Raw genomic sequence first — 12,552 nt, 5'->3', positions numbered from 1 at the left:
TCTATAGTAAAATAGTATTCCAGAATTGTTTTGGTAATCCTCAGAAAACATTTTTTAAAGAAAGCTGTAAGGAAAGACATGGCAAAAAAAAAAATGATACACAGTTTTCATATATTTTACATGTAGAAACATGACAAATATGAAAAACGTGGATTTTTATCTATCTCTAGTTACCTGGTGATAAAATCCAGGGCAACAACTCATTTTTCTTCTAGTAATTTATTAATTGGAATTCACCTCTAGATTTTCTGAGTATAAATTCAACTCTTCTATAAATAATATATAAAGAGTTATTATGGAACATCAGGGATTAAATAACATGCAGAAATTGAACACAGATTTTAGTTATAAAACAATATTACAAGCGGTGAAAAATTCCATGGAGCAATGTTTAATATATTATCTGGAATTGGAAAGTACAGAACAACCCCTTGCCAGAAGAATGGTAAAAAATGTTGTGGTGAAAGCATAAACAACAAGACTTCATACATTAAAATATGTGGCTGTAAAGTGAGAAGAGTGAAAACATTAGAGAAATAAATATTTTTGCTTGTCAGTAAGACCTTGTTATTTTTGCGGTTTCTAACAAAATATCACAAACGATAAAAGACAGAATTAAATCCCTCTTATTTGCTCTTACCTTGGCTTTTATTTTGGTTAATTTTTTGGGACTACTTGCACATGAAAATTTAGCTTTTTATGTGCAGATATTTTTTCACTCTAGAGTTAAAAAAAATCTGTCGACAATTGCACAACACTAGAATCAGATTCCAGTGTAAACTGTAACATGCGGTTTAACTTTTCTAGCATTACAGGATCCAACATTTTACCTCTGGAAGCATCCTGACATGTTATTGTTTTAAGCTGTAACTTTCTTGTGCATAAAAAGTTTTTTTTTCTCTTCTTCTTTTTTGTGCTTGAAGAATAATTAAAACCAAGTACCTAACTTTAAGGAATGACTTATCAAGGTTTTCCTGGTTGCCTTTGTGAGACTGGAGCATTGAATGAACCAGAAAAATAAACACTTGTGTTTAGAGTGAAATAAACACTGGATCCACAGGGAGGTTTGTGGGAATATTGTTGGCGGCGGTGCTGAAAACCAATGTCGTCCCTAATTTAAAATGATATCACTCGCTGGCATTCCATGAAGACAAAGTGTGCACAGGGTTATTTTTCAACATAATGTCAAAACAACAAAATATTAAGATACTTTGCTGTTTAGCTTTTCTGCTCATTGGTGATTCAAAGTATACAAGTACAAAGAAAGGAAATAGCATATTGTGAAAAGTTAATTATTTTTTGTCACTTATTTCAGAAAGCGAAACCCATGTATTATAAAGCTCCATTTCAGACAGTGAAATATTTCAGACCCTATTTCTTGTAATATTGGTGATCATAGCTTACATATCATAAAATCTCAGAAAATTTGAATATTGACAAAAAGTTTAATGAGGACCTTTGCACTGATCATTTGTGATTGAATGTGTAGAGGACAGAAATCCACATTCAATCTACACTTGAGAGTATTTCATCCTTCCTGAAATACTTCTGCTGGCATCAGATGCTGATTTCATTCTCTAGCATGACTTGGTGTCCCCCCCCCCCCCCCCCCCCTCCCTCCACACACACACACACACACACACACACACACTGCAACAGTGTTTTCAATGACCATGAAGTTACTGTGTTTAATTGGCTATTAAACTAGCTTGACCTGAACCCCACAGAGAATCCATGGAATATTGTCAAAAGGAAAATGAGAGACAACAGACTCTACCATTCAGATGACCTGAAGGCTGAACTCCTCCTTGTCATGCCACATTGATGCAGTAATCTATACAAAGGGAGGCCCCATCAGGTATTTCATGCATTGGAATAAAGTTTTTTTTTTTCAGGAGGAAGACACAGCAAAATTCTAATTTTGTGATACATTGAATTTTGCGTCTTCAGTATCTGTAAGCCATAATCATCAAAATTACAAAGAAAAAAAATATAGCATTGTTCCATTATATGCGTAAATAACCAATAAACTTTTGGAAATGAGCTCAAAAATACTTGTTCACAATCTTGTCATATTTTGAGATGTACCTGAATGAGTCCACATCTGTGGCAATTATCATGTTAGAGATGTATCACAGTCCCTTTTTTTATTATCCATAATGCTTCCAGGGAACTGTGTCTCATTAAATCATGAAATGTATTCGCTGGAGATAATTCACTTCCGAAGAAGCTTTTGAGGCTTCATCGGAAGTGAAATATCTCTCATCAAATTAGCTTGAGATAGAAGCTAGAAAAAAATTTTTTGTGATTTATTTTGTTCACACAAATCATACTGTTTATACGTTTGTAACATGAAAACATGTTGATTTATATGATTGTCAGTGTGCACAGCTAAAATATTTATTGATTTTTTATAATAGTGTAGTCAGAGCTAATGGTTTTAGAATCCAGAAGAATGAAATATTGTGTTGCCTTTAAAGCAGCGTAAGACTTCAAATCTACAGACAATTCTGAAAATATAAATAGCAAGAGCTTCATTCCTTAGAAACCATCATAAAAGTCATGAATGGTTTGTTTCCACCAGGATGTATTTCTGTGAATGGCTGTGAGTGTCGTGAGAAGTGGTTCTTAAAATGAGTGGTTTGGGGGAAACCTCAGAACTGGAAGCAGTAAAAGCATCACAGAAAAGACTCGCTTGGCAGCAGTTTGATTCTGCGGTTGACGCTATAGACTCAGCCCACTTCAGCCATTGTCCTTATATCCAGCGGACCGATGGTTTTAAAGGGAAATCTCAGGATCAGATTTAGAATATTTTTGGTTTATCTTGGCATGACTCTCACTCGGTCACTCTGACAGCGTGCCTGGACAAAGAAAATCTCAAAGTTGAACAAATTAAAGGCAAAATCCAAGTTCTGTGAAAGGTTCAGGCTACATGGATTAGTCAAACCTTCACTTCCGTAGGTTTTCATTTCTTGATATTTTTAGAAATGGTTTTGGTTAAAAGTTTGGTTGAGAAAGTATAAGCGATTAAGATGCGGGAGGTATGAAACTGAGACAGAAATGAGGGCGAGCTGAAGTGGTTTACATGATTCGAAGTTGATAAATGGGAGACTGTTGTTCTTTCGCATGTCTTGAATTTAACTATTTTGTGGTTTCCCAATGAGGTGGAACTGTTTACATAAAGTTTTCAGCACAGGGAGAGAGAAACCATGGTGTCCTCTGGACCCACTCTCACGCAGGTGGTCACGTCTCCAGTCTGGGGAAAAACCACTGCCCCTACTCTGAGTTTTGAATCTTCTCAACTCAAGAGAACCTACAAGCTCCAATTTGTAGAATATGATCGGTCATGCATACCAGAGGAATTATAATTTTTTCTCAAACTTTGACTCCCAGTGATTACAGAGAGAAGGTTTGGTTATATTCTCATGCTGGAAGCCAGCAGAGACATTTTTAGCTTGGCTCTGCATCGTAGCAATTAAAATGCCTAAAAAAATGAGCGACTGTCGTCTCTGTTGTTTTCCCCTCTTCTGTGCAGCAAGTCCGTCAAAGCCAAAGGTCTTGCTTCTGCGCAAAGACCAGTTAATTAAACCCTTTCTGCTCTACGTTCACAAAGTATTAAAGTGGCTGCAGCCACAACCTTCTACAACTTAAAATAACAATGCAAATGCTGTTTCATAATTAAGCCCATAACGTTTACAGTAATTTGAGTCAGCTCTGAACCCTTGTGCTGCAGAATTTATTTAATGATCAAAGTTTTCAGCTTCATGTGGATAAACCCCACGAGATTCATTTTGCTACAGACTGGCCTTGAATAAGACAGCTATTATTGATTTTGACTCAAAATACCTGTTTTAATCATAACTTTTGTCTCCTAATAAATATTAAGAGGAAACTGCAAAAAGGGACATTATTGAATGTAGACTTGTGTGAAGTCTGAGCATGTTTACTCAAAGATGTCAATCATTGGTTTTTCTTCCTAATCTCTGTTCAAGTGAATAACTTAAACTCTTGGAGGAACGCAACCATTTGTTTGATGATCTTACACATTTAAATATAAAAAAAAGTAAACACAAAAGGAAGCTGTAACTGGTTAAGCACTTTTTCACATAATCTTAATTGATAAAGCACCCAATTTGTCACACAGGTCTTGCGAAGACACTTTACAAGATGGACATTTTTAATGATGTACAATTAAATTGGGTTCAAATGCACTTTTTCATTTAGTTTGTTTTAGAGCTGTTTGTTAATTTAGTCTTACATAGAACCGCTAAACCAGGTCTATTTTCTGTGGAAAGAAAAGGAAAAGTGAAGAGAGAGAAACACCAAAGTTAATTGCAGTAATCAATGTACAAAGAAAATTGACAAAAATGGTCATAAAGTCCTCCGGTAGTCTAGAATGTCTGTAGTTATGATGTGAATGTTTTTAATTTGACAATCTCACTTTCTTGTTTTCACTAAGCCTCAGGGGAATTTGATTTTTATTTTCATAATCAACACTGCAACACCACAGTTACTCTGCATCTGTGGTTAATTAGCACTGATTGGCTTGTGGCAACTACAATTACATTATCTTAAATTAGAGGGACACAATGCAAGACATATGATGAAGGTGATGGTGATGACAGCTACATCAGTAATAATGAGGACTTAACTTCTGTCCTTGATGTGCTTGAAAGAGTTTTATTGTCCAAACATCCGTCATTATAGAGTAGCAAAACCTCAGAGCCAACACACTGCAGATGGTTGGCTTTCACCTTGTAAGAATAAGCAAGTCCCAGGGAGACAGTGGAACGGGAATGCTTTGGGTTCTCGTGGTATTTCCAGCAGCTCAGAGCATAGAAGCTCAGCTACCAGGGCCTCACAAAGTGGATAATGCTGCATTTATTTTAGGTTGAGCATAGCGACAGAAGAAACAGTTCATCTGGCCATTAGCCATCCTCTCTACTAGCAACAGTGATCCTGATCTGTAATTTATATATTTATTTGAACACACACTCTCTCCGGCGCATTCATTTTGCCACAGAGCTGTGCGATATTTCTTTCAACCGTGCAAGTCATGCAAGTCGCTAAAGATTTATGGGCAGGAGACAAATTCCCCCTCTCCTGTGGAATAGTCGTAACATGAAGACATAAACAAACATCAGTGTGACAGAGGCCTTGTTTTTGGGATGGAAACGGTCCAGAGTCCTATTGCGGACCAGAATGATCTCACCTTAACAGGAAGTACACATGAATGCACCTTCTAGCTATTAATTCCCACTAAAAATAATCAGGAAATGTTTCTGTATAATAGCTTTGGAAATATGGCATACAGTACGATACTGTGAAGCTTGTGTGGAAAGGCCACCCATCTCACCTGGGAAGGGTGACATATGCTCTGTTTTGACACACAGATTTAGATTATACAGAGTCATGTTGTTCATTTATAGGGAATGAAAACAGATGGGTCCAGCACAACACTTATAGTGATAGTTTCTGTTGACCTAATGATTATTTTAGATATTCCTTTCTGCAATAAATTGTGAAATGTTGCTTTCTCCACAGACCTCATCCCTTTTGGAGTTCCCCAAAGATCCATATAATGATCCTATATTGGCCATATTGATCCTGAAGTGTGTTAACAAAGAAAAATACCATACGGAGGCAGCTATTAAATGACTGTAAGTCTAAGGTGCTGCATATGTATTTTTCTTTCAAGTTGAAAAATGTCGACCTACTGAACAAAAGCATTTAGGGGGTCACAAATTGATCTGTAATCTCTGACACTCTGAATTCCTACAATTATTTTCTGCTATCCGATTTGCTGTCATCCGAAGAACTGCAAATGCAACAGAGAAAGACTGCAGGGGAAAGTGGAAGGCCCGGATCTGTTAGACAGCTTGGAAAATACAAAATGCCAGAAACCTGCAAAGCGAGAAAAAACCCAACTAAAAGGGGAAAATGTTAGAATAATAGTAGTCTAGCCAAGAAAGTTTCTATTTGTAAAAGATGGAAACTTCTGCTTTAGGAAAAATGCTGGAAGCAATCACCTAGGAAGATCAGAAGCTTTTAAATGACTTCATTGAAAAGATTTGATAATTTTTATGTAATACTTGAATTGTTACAGTTGTTCTATTGATGTATTTCATGTTTTTAATGTCTTACCCTGTTTTTATGTAATACACTATGAAATAACCTGTTTATGAAAGTTATTACATAAACAAACCTGCCTTCCTCTAAGTTATGTTGCAAATCTAATTGTTGAATTATTGTCTGTTCTGCTGGGTGACATTAAACACATTGGAAACTGTAAGGCCCTTGTAATATGAATTATTCAGCGTTATTGTAGAAATATTGCGTAAAATCTATTGTAAATTTAAGACAAAAAAGTAAATACGTCACATTAAACTCTATAATAAAACCTGTTAAAATAAGCTTGGTGATTATAGTTTAATAGTGACACCTTGTGGTAAGTGGCTCATCCAACATGATAAATTTGCGTGATCATTTATGGCGTCATTCTCTGCCACTAAACTGGTGAGGTTCTTAGAAATAGTGCATTTCAGGTGCAAACTAACTCAAGTGCTCAACTAAGGCATAAAAAACACGTGACTGAATAAAAGATCTTTGCTGAGTAATTAGATTATACATTAATTTACCGAGAAAAGTTGGAATACTTTAAATATTCCATCACGGATGTGAGGAAATGTGGGAAAATAGTGTGGAGAAAATCAGTCATATTGTGTTATTTAACTGGAATGGTCGCAATAAAGACCAGTAGGTCTTTATTACAGTAGTAACTGCGTGTTCTGTCTAAGATGTGACAATAAGTCTTGCAACGTCCTTATTGAGCACTAGGTGGCAGCATAATGCAGTGTTCCACAATCCTGCCAGTATGCTCTCAGAAAATTAAAACCTTGGGAATACAACACCTTATATGAGGTTTCAAATTGGAGTTTATCCATTTTTTTTTCTCTAAGTGCTTAATTCTGAATTATATATATATATATATATATATATATATATATATATATATATATATATTTATAGATATATATATATATATAACTCATTCCAGTAATAGGTCCAAAAACATTTAGACTAGCACCTGAACTGCACTCTTCTGACTGCCAGCACTCAGGCAAAGTGGAGACCTGCAGCACACTTCTAGCAGAAGAGCATCACTCTGCTGTGTGATGAGTGACAGCACACACAGAGCACTGTCAGTAGCATTTGCAAGTCAATGCTCAAATTTAACCTCTGCCTTCAGTGTGAATTCGCTGCCTGCATTCAAAGTCAGCATTTGAAATGATGCGTTTCTCACCTCGCCATTTGAAAAGAAAAAAAAAAGTCATCAAACAAGTGAGAATGTGAATCATCCTGATGGTCTTGTGTAGGGACTTTACCAGCACATAAAGTTTTATTTCAAAACTGACCCATTTGAGAGAATTGTATGACAAAATTGTGCAACTATCTTAAGGAAAGCTAAGGGACAGAAGATCTTATTCCACCTTACTATGAAGAATTTAAAAGCTGTCCATTGTTCAGATTGATGAAATTCTTGTGACAATCGAAAGGCTACACTCTGTCTGCGGGGTCTACAACAGATTGTGATGAAATCACTGTCCTGTTTACAAATGAAAACATTGCAAAAAGACTTACTGTCAATAGCCTCGGTGTCACGTTTTGCAGGCCAGAGACTGCAGAGGACTTCTGAGCAGGAACACAATAATGTTACGGCACAGCAATGGAATTCCTGAGATCCCAGATACACATGCCTGTGGGCGTAAATGTGTCAGCGCCTGTTTTATGTGAGCGTACGTGTGCGTATGTGTGTCACAGAGGATATTTATTTGTATCTGCCTGCTGGGGGGGTGTAGGAGATGTGTGAATGTGTATGTGTGCATGTGAGAATAGCTGCTGCTGATGTGGGTCATTACCTCTTCTTTTCCCTCAGGGGCCATGCAGCAGGAGAGGACAGAAGGGGAGAGAATGGATTGGGGGGCGGATGGGAAGAGTCGGGGGTGGGTGGGAAAAATTGAGGGTGGGGGAGGGAGTGTGAGGAGAGGGGTGTGGGAGGGCTCTGAGATTGTGTGTGGATGAGAGTGAGTGCTTGGAGGTGGGGTCCCTGAGGAGCACAGACCAATAAATCACCACGCCGTCTCTGTGCTGACACCCATCTTGTCTGATGAGGAACAGAGGAGAAGGGGGGCTCAGGGGAGGCAGTGGAGAGATGGGGGTGAAGATGAGGAGGGATGGTCATCGTGACAACACTGTGGCATTGTCTTCCCGTCACTCGGGCCCTTACTAGTCAGGAACCACACTCAGCCTTAAACCAGATAGTACTAGGCAGACTGGGAAGAGGTTCAGAGGACAGGAAAAGGTGGAAGCATCAATGTTTTTCATCCAAGCCATAGTCTGCAGACAATAATACATTTTTACTTTTAGAAATATGATAGATATGAATCTCCTTTGTATATTTGTAGACACTATTGTTTAGGTTTGTTACAAAGTGTTAAGTAATGGTCTTAGTCTTTATTTTGAAGGACTTCCTTTATAAACCACATTTGCACTGTAAAAGACACTTTTGGGAATACCTTTGATGCTCTGAAGTATTGTCAGATTATCAGGATTGATCGTGGTTGCAGAAATACCACAAAGATACACAACTGTCACGCTCCAGTTTTTTAATGCAATGTTTTTTAAGAGGAAAGACAATGACCAGGAAAAAAGCTGATCCACTTTAGCATCTTTTGCGATGATGCTTATATGCAATGTATGTTATGTTTAAAAAATTTTGCCCTCCTGCCTTGGAATATTTGGAGAAGTCCAAACATGGTGACACCATGGCTTCACCGGTGTTCACGTTATGCATGCTACATTTTCAGATGTGTAGAAAGATAATGTTAGACCACTTACTTGAAGCAGCGTACCTTTCTATCCCCCTAAAACACAAAGGAGATTTGCAATAATCTGATAGAAAAAAAATACAAAAAATATACCCCTTGAAATCCATAGACAATTGAAACTTGTATGTGTACTTTTAATTATTAACAGAGCTGTGAGTACAAAAAATTTGTTTATAAAAATTAAGTTGTACATTTCAGTGTACTCAAAAGAAAGAGTTGTGCCTCTTACTTATCCTTATATAACACACATTCTCATTAGTTTCATACACAAATGTCTTTTTAGGGACAGAAAGGAAAACATTTCATTTATTCTCCATTACAGAAAATGAGTGTGTGTTTAAAATCAGTTGAATCTACCTACATAATTGATGATCATCCTCTGTCCCAAGTACTGTATTTACACAGTTTTTAGTTTGTCAATTTCAAAATTGATGTATGCTCTTAAGATTTCTCTTCACAAAAGAATAATAATTAAAAAAAAAACATCTTCATGTTTCGTTCATGACTGTAGAGAGGTCTTTAATCTACCCTAGCAGTATACAGGGATGATGATGAAATGGGAAGCAAATAGGAGAAATTAATAAGAGGAGTGAATTCATCATTATTGTCCATACCTAAGAGGGTGCCTAAGCTTTTAAATCAAAACGTCCTCGTTATGGGATGCTGTGGTGGCGCAGGGACAACGCACAACCCACGTATTGAGATCTTAGTCCTCGTGGTCACAGGTTCGACTCCTGGCCTGGCAACATTGTCTTCCCCCTCTTTCCTGTCAAACTACTTTCAAATAAAGGCCACTAGAGCCAACAAAACCTTTTAAAAAATGTCCTCATTATAGAGTTATTCTTTAAAAATAGCAGGAGTCCCTTTGGGAGATTTAACTAGGGGTGTGTTCTGCATTGTTCAAACTTGATCAGGCAAAGATGCAAGTTGGATGGAAATTATGTCTCATGTCTTTTATTAAATGATCCTGGCCATGAGAAAAGATCTCGACTGTGATGTACTAGGGCTGCAGCATCATGTTGTGCGGGAAATGACATTACGCACAAATAATGAAGCAACATGTCAAGATATCAGCCCTTAGGAAACGAGTTATCCAAATGGACAAATGACACTAAGCATATCTCAATGATAGTTACAAAGTGGCTTATGGACAACAAATCTATGTTGTGGTGTGGCCATCGCAAAGCCTTGATGTTCGTCCAACAGAAAATATGTAGGCAGAACAAAGAAAGGAGTGTACAGAGATAAATAGTCCTGTTTGAAAAAGCAGCATGTGTATAATACTTAAATGGCTTTAATTTGAATATAGAGTGATGATATGATGTCAGTTTTGTTACTGCACTAACAAAACAATCCTGAAGTTATTTCTCAATAACTCCTCTAAAGGACAGCGTTTACTCTCCTTAACCAAAGTGTCCGTAGATCTAATGGTAACAAACTGGTGGTTTAGCTCACATTGTTGACAACACTGGGTCATCATTTAACTCTAATATCAGTCCCAGCTTGATACTTTGCTTCCATCTGAGGTTTTTTTTATTATTACAAAGGTCCGGTATCTTTATCAGCTTAACTCAAACCCTTCAACCTCTACATGCTTCTTGACCACTGAATGTAGGACTTGTACAATGACTTTCAGTGGAATTGTTCTTTTTCTTATGGCATTCTGCTTTGAGACAAGTGACATGTTTGCTTTGACTCACTCAATCTGTATTGTACAAAAAAGTATGTTACCTATGCAAATGATCTGAAAACATAAAAGAAAATGCAGATTTACAGTTTCCCATCAAGAGCCATTTTTATGCTCTGGCTGTTGAAGTGAGAAGAGAACTGTAGTTTGTTCAGTCACTGGAGTTCAGCCAAAGCACACACGCCCACCCCAACGCACACACACACACACACGCACACACACACACACACACACACACACACACACCTGGCATACTCCTTCATCTGACCTGCCAATAGCAATAATATGTGTCCTTCACTTATCATTTTCTAGCATCTATATTATCATACCCCCACCCTTGCACCATGCAGTGGAGACTCATACATCCTGCGACTCTCAGGACCAACAACAACAACAACACACAAAAGACACACACAACATGAAGCATCCCACTGTGCAGCAGCAGACTGAAAAGCACTGCATTCCTCACGAGTTTTTCTTTTTTTTTTTTTTTTCTAATAAATGTGATCCCAGAATCCTGGAGGGAGGCGAGTGCTGTGCATTAAAATTCATGGGAAAAATGGCAATAAAATCTTTCTTTCTTTCTTTCTTTCCCTCTTCCTCTCTTTCTCCACTCCTCCCTCTTCCTCTCTTTCTCGTTTTCATTCCCTCACTTGTCTGATCAACACACACACATACACGCCAACAGACACACACACACACCCCTACACACAGGCACGCACACACACATTTTTTCCATCACCCGTGTGTGCACTCCCGCTCTCGTTCAATCTCCTAACCCTCCCACTGGCTCGTCTTTCTCAGCATCTCCCCTGCCGTCCTTCATCCTTTATTCTCCTCCTCCTCTCTACCTCCCTCCCCCTTTTGCTTCTCTCTCTCTGTGTCTCTCCCCCCTTACACACACACACACACACACACACACACACACTCACCCCTTCTCACATAAATGCGCACACACCCATCTATATTTTCCAACTCCACCTCTGGCAGGTTGTGATTTCCACTGTCAGAAATTGCTTTTTCAATATCTCTTTCTCTAATTATGAGCCCAGCTAAAGGGGTCGTGCCACCAGAATACCAATTTTTTTGCAGTTTCCTACCCCTACGCTCTTAAATAGTGCTCTTTTTTGTAGGCACAGAACGCACATATTGTATACACCCTTGCAAATATTTCATTATTATCCTTAAAGTGCCTGTGGTGCTTAATTAAGATATTTGGTTTGCTTGACACTTCCTACAATTGGTCAGGTTGGCCAAGACATTTTGGAGGGTATTAAATACCAGCCATTATCCATCCATCCATCCATCCATTTTCTGTTCACCCTTGTCCCTAATGGGGTCGGGAGGGTTGCTGGTGCCTATCTCCAGCTACGTTCCGGGCGAGAGGCGGGGTACGCCCTGGACAGGTCGCCAGTCTGTCGCAGGGCAACACAGAGACATACAGGACAAACAACCATGCACACACACACTCACACCTAGGGAGAATTTAGAGAAACCAATTGACCTTACAGTCATGTTTTTGGACTGTGGGAGGAAGCCGGAGTACCCGGAGAGAACCCACGCATGCACAGGGAGAACATGCAAACTCCATGCAGAAAGACCCCGGCCGGGAACCGAACCCAGGACCTTCTTGCTGCAAGGCAACAGTGCTACCAACTGCGCCACTGTGCAGCCATTAAATAATTAAAATTAAATCAAGCATGTTATTTTTCAAATATAAGGTTGACAATTTACTGAAATTAGCAACATTAAAATTATTACTCAACAAAAGTATTTGATTAGAATTTAACCAACAGAGTCAGTTCAGTCAGTCATCATTACATTATTTGGTGTATGCATTTTCTTCAGTGAGCTGTAAGGCTGAATATAGCATATATTGCAGATTAGCACTATGGCAAGGAAATATAAAGCATTGCCCAATAGCAATGTACATTGTGATATGCAATGCAGGATCTTCGTCTGCACAGATGAAGATTC

This window comes from Xiphophorus couchianus, chromosome 9 (genome assembly GCF_001444195.1).
Source record: "Xiphophorus couchianus chromosome 9, X_couchianus-1.0, whole genome shotgun sequence".
In the NCBI taxonomy this organism is placed as follows: domain Eukaryota; kingdom Metazoa; phylum Chordata; class Actinopteri; order Cyprinodontiformes; family Poeciliidae; genus Xiphophorus; species Xiphophorus couchianus.
Note: the sequence above shows the minus strand (reverse complement) of the source record.